Source organism: Aptenodytes forsteri, unplaced genomic scaffold (genome assembly GCF_000699145.1).
Source record: "Aptenodytes forsteri isolate BGI_AS27 unplaced genomic scaffold, ASM69914v1 Scaffold376, whole genome shotgun sequence".
Classification (NCBI taxonomy): domain Eukaryota; kingdom Metazoa; phylum Chordata; class Aves; order Sphenisciformes; family Spheniscidae; genus Aptenodytes; species Aptenodytes forsteri.
Genome location: NW_008796056.1, coordinates 2,639,265 through 2,644,093, shown reverse-complemented (window position 1 = coordinate 2,644,093; position 4,829 = coordinate 2,639,265). Strand labels below are relative to the sequence as shown.

General features: G+C 45.7%; 1 long non-coding RNA gene across 1 annotated transcript in view; it reads left to right on the top strand.

Moving 5' to 3' along the window:
• The window catches only part of LOC103904768, a 22,764-nt gene that overhangs the window by 1,089 nt on the left and 16,846 nt on the right, over window positions 1-4,829 (top strand). The gene's annotated exons all lie outside the window — the stretch shown is intronic.

Here is a 4,829-nt window from a genome sequence, read left to right as displayed (position 1 = left end):
AAGTGCAGGACCCGGCACTTGGCCTTGTTGAACCTCATACAGTTGGCCTGGGCCCATCGATCCAGCCTGTCCAGGTCCCTCTGCAGAGCCTTCCTACCCTCGAGCAGATCAACACTCCCGCCCAACTTGGTGTCGTCTGCAAACTTACTGAGGGTGCCCTCAATCCCCTCATCCAGATCATCAATAAAGATATGAAACAAGACCGGCCCCAGTACTGAGCCCTGGGGAACACTGCTCGTGACCTGTCCTTTCATTTTTTCTGCTGAAACAATTTTTTTAAAAGCCATATTTTTGCACTTTTTTTTTTTTCAGAAGATGCTAAGTTTTCATCAGAAAACTGGACATTGAAAAGATTTTGGTCAATGACTTTTTAACAAAAATCAGGTTAAATGAGATATTTTCTATAGGTACCTGGGCAAGCAGCAACACTGAACGTGTTCATATCATGAAAGAGAAGTGCCCCAAGTTGACGGCTCTCTGTGTGACATCTTTGCTCTTTGTTCTCCCTGTCCTCCTTGGCTCCTGCTGCATTTTAGAGCTTGGAGGGCTGCGTCCCGCGTGGTGGTGGGACCAGGGGAGAGGCTGTCAGGGAGAGAAGAAGGCAGGAGGCCAGCGTATTGAAGAGGCTGTGAAGTCAGCTCAGATGAGCCACAGGAGCTAGAAAAATGGGCCGGCAGGCGACCTGTTGCCCTGCCGGCAGACTTCTCCTAGGCAATGCTCCTGCCAAGCTTTGCCGACCTTCGTCTGCTGCTTGTCCCGCAGGCAGGGTCCTGGCGTCCCCAAGGGAGAGCCCGTCCATGACACATCGCCTCCCATCACCTTCTGCTCTGGAAACCTGCATGATGGCCAATGGTCACCCATGGTGTAGCACCCGTGGAGACGTGGCAAGCCGGAGATGCAGGCCTGCCAGTGCCTCAGGTAGCTTCAAAATGTTCATACTGTGTGTTGTCTTAAAATCCAGCCTGCCTTGTACTGCCATTTGGTGTTGGGAGGCATGGGGCTTCCCCAGGGCAGTGGCGGGGACAAACGTCTTTCAGCAAGCTGCTGGACTCTTGGATGTTATGGAAATGTAGCTATATGGGCAGGAGGGTGATATCCCTGCTGCTGTATGGCCTTCCTGGGCATGTCTCTGCTGCTGGAAGAGGAGCCCCAGGGACCAGGCATGGCTCCTCCTCTGTTTACCAATGTGGACGTGGTCCCCAGGCCACCTCTCCTGAGTATCCTGCTTTAAAGAAAGAGAAGACAAATTCCTGAGTAGAGCTCTTCAAATGAGCGAAATGTGGGCCCCTTTCTCCCCTTACGGCTTGGTGAGCAGTCGGGTGGGTTTTCCCCACAGTCAGGCCTGTCTGTGAGTTTCTGCAGCACGTGGCCAGGTCTTGAGCCACCGTTAGTCATGATGACACAGCTTTTGTTCCAGAGGAGATAGGGATTTTGAGGGGATTTTGGACACATGTCTGGAAGGCAGCATTAGGGAATAATTGTCGCATGCAGAGTGCTACTTCTGGAAACCTTCCCTTCTCAGCAATCATGTTCTTCAATCTTCCTTGATTTAGTGATGCAAAACTCCCATTTCCTTCTTTATTCTGACTTGTGCATGGTGTTTTATTTCAATTTCTGCTTTCAGCCTCTTCTGTGACATTGGACAAAGCTGTTCAGTGTCTTTCTTTTGTTTCCTCTTTCATTCAGTGTCCATCATGTCCTGTCTGGCCCTGTTCATTCAAAAGGATACTTTATTTTAACTGTAAGCACGTGGATTTTGGATCAGATAATGAGAGTTTTTTTGGATTAAAAATTATCTTTTGTTATGCAGTTGTACAACAGAAGAAGGTTCTGCTGTCAGGAAATCACAGAGTAATGTAGTTTGGAAGGGACTATGGGAGGCCATCTGGCCCAGCTCCCTGCCCAGATCTGGTCATTTGATGGCCGTGAGATTTTGCCAGTGGTAACAAAAGAGTCTCTTAGTTTCTGGTTAGATTTTTCCATGCTTTTTTCTCCTTTACTTTATGCAGCTGATAACTACAGGTAGAGATAGATATTTCTGAGAGTGGGAGAAGAATCATAGTGCAAGTAATGGTGTAGTCAAAGTCAAACACAGGGCTATACAGAATTCATCCACTTGTCACTGCCTGGCCTGAGAGAGATGAGTTCTCCTGCTTTTTGTTCATTGCCAGCCCACTAGTGACTGGTGCATTGAAAATGCGTCATCCAGGATGTCAGAAGACCAAGATGTGCCCAAAATGGAAATTTCTTCTAATATTGGTAAAGGATTACCAGACACAGCTCAAAGGTTAGTACTGCATAATTACACCGACATGGGAAATGCACTTTACCAGCCAGGAAAAAGCCCCAAAGGATGTCATATTGCCCAATTCCCTCCCCCCCCCGCCGTTCCAATCCCATAACAGCTGAATTTACAGCAAAGGGAACCAGCAATGAAACAGCCTAATAGATCTGAGGTCCCATTTGTCATCACAGGACATTAGTGCCTCCGGACCTGGCTCTCAGCAGGTACAAATTGGGAGGGCTTTGCCTGGGAGTTTTGACATAGTTGTGCTAGTTCGTGCCAGCTGAGGATTTGTACTGAACTCTCCGTGTCGGAGCACAGGAGCCAGATTGATGCTGGTTATCTTCATGAGGAAAAGATTTAGAAATCTGCAGCCTGATTGCCCTTGTTTTCAGTAAATCAGGACTACTGAAATCAGTTGGATTCTCATCTCATTTAAATGCAATTCACCCCACTAGATGCTAACTTTAGTAGCATTTCACCGGGGCTGTATCTGGTGCAAGAGCACGATTCAGCCTACTGAAGCTACAGATCCGTAGTATAGAGGCTGGGGGAGAGAACAGCCCATTTTCAAAAGAAAAAACCCCTATCTATATAAATCAATAAATCCTCAGGGAAAAAAGCTGGCTTGAGACTGTGTTTCTCTAAGGCACTGGCTTGTCCTTGGCACTACTGTTTTAAGCATGTGATTTTTAAATCATAAACATTTAGACTAAGACCATAAAATTTTAAGTAGGTATACAGCAAACAGTGTAATTGTGAAGACAGATCATTCTCCTAGTAAATAAGAAAGTATTTATAAACTTGTGTTCACAACTATACATACATTTTGAGAACATAATTCTTGTATTTGGAATATTACTTCATCATGAGGGAACTGGAAAACTTTGTTCAGCTTCACAGAGCTGCAATATTTTTATATAAACAACCCATTCAGTTCATCAAGCTACTTAAACTTCTGCTTAAATCCTGTTTGCTTTAAGCTTTAATTTCCATTTGTGCTTTTTCACGTTAAGCATAGGCTTAACAGCTTTTCTAGATCAATGCCCAGGATAGCAGGTGACAATTCCAGCTATCAATGAGACTTAAGTCAAAAGACTACTTCTTGTTACCCCTAAACCTGTTTTGCCCAGCTCCAGGTGTGCATTTCTTTAACGGACCACTGGTGAGTTGCTTATAGCCTTGGGGGTCTCCAGTGCCAATGTGTGTCCCTTCTCTAATCACCCCTGCCTATCGACACCACATCCCGTGTCCCCATTCTCAAGGCCTCTGCTATCATACCAGGCTTGTTTTCCTGTACAATGCATCATTATCCTGGGATCATAAATATTTCATTTAGTACAGAATAAGTATCGTCTATATAAAAAATTATGTTTTTACCACATTATTATTACAAAGAAAAAAGTCAGGCAATAGCTACCATGGTCACTAGAAGAACTGCTGTTACAGCTGAACAAGCTAAAGCAAAACTTTAGGCAAGCCAAAACATGTTTGAGCAAAGCCTGGCAAGTCATGAGGCCTTGCAGAGATAGGATGAAGCCTCTGGCCTTTTACTAGCAATGGCAATGCTGAATTTAGTGGGATACAGGGCAACAGCAAAATGAAAGCATTAAATAGGCTTGGTGCCTGGACTGACTATTGAGAAACAGCACTAATGATCTCTTGTTATCCTGATAATTCTTTCAGGAGACCCTATTTTAGGATGTGAAGCACTATATCAAATATTCCCTTGGTGACACCATGTTGACTACTCTTGACGATATTCTTGTCCTTAATATGCCTGGAAATGGTTTCCAGGATTGGCTGCTCCACCACCTTACTAGGGATTGAGGTGAGGCTGACTGGCCTGTAGTTCCCTGGCTCCTCCCTCTCACCCTTCCTGAAAATAGGAGTGACATTTGCTTTTCTTCCAGTTGCCATGATTGATCAAAGATTATGCGGTGGCCTAGCAATGACGTCTGCCAGCTCCCTCAGCACTTGTGGGTGCATGCCATCAGGGCCCATGGACTTATGTACGTCCAGATTGCTTTAGTATTCCCAGACCTGATCCTCTTCCACCAAGGGTACATCTTCCTTGCTGCAGACTTTCCCCTTGGTCTCTGAGACCGTGTTTCCTGAAGGCTGATCTTGCTAGTAAAGACTGAGGCAAAGAAGGCATTCAGCACTTCAGGCTTTTCCATGTCCTGTGTAACCAGGTCCTCCACCTTATTGAACAACGAGCCCACATTTTCCCTAGTCTTCCTTTTTTTTCCTATGTACTTACAGAAGCCCTTCTTGTTGTCTTTGACGTTCCTGGCCAGATTCAATTCCAGCTGGGCTTTGGCTTTCCTAACTTCATTCCTGGATGCTCAGACAATATGTCTGTATTCCTCCCAGGTTACCTGTCTGTCGTGGTTTGACCCGGCAGGTAGTTAAACACCACACAGCCATTCACTCACTCCCCACCCCGCAGTACGATGGGGGAGAGAATCGGGGGTGGGGGGGGAAGTAAGATTTGTGGGTTGAGATAAAGACAGTTTAATAGGACAGAAAAGGAAGGGAAAAT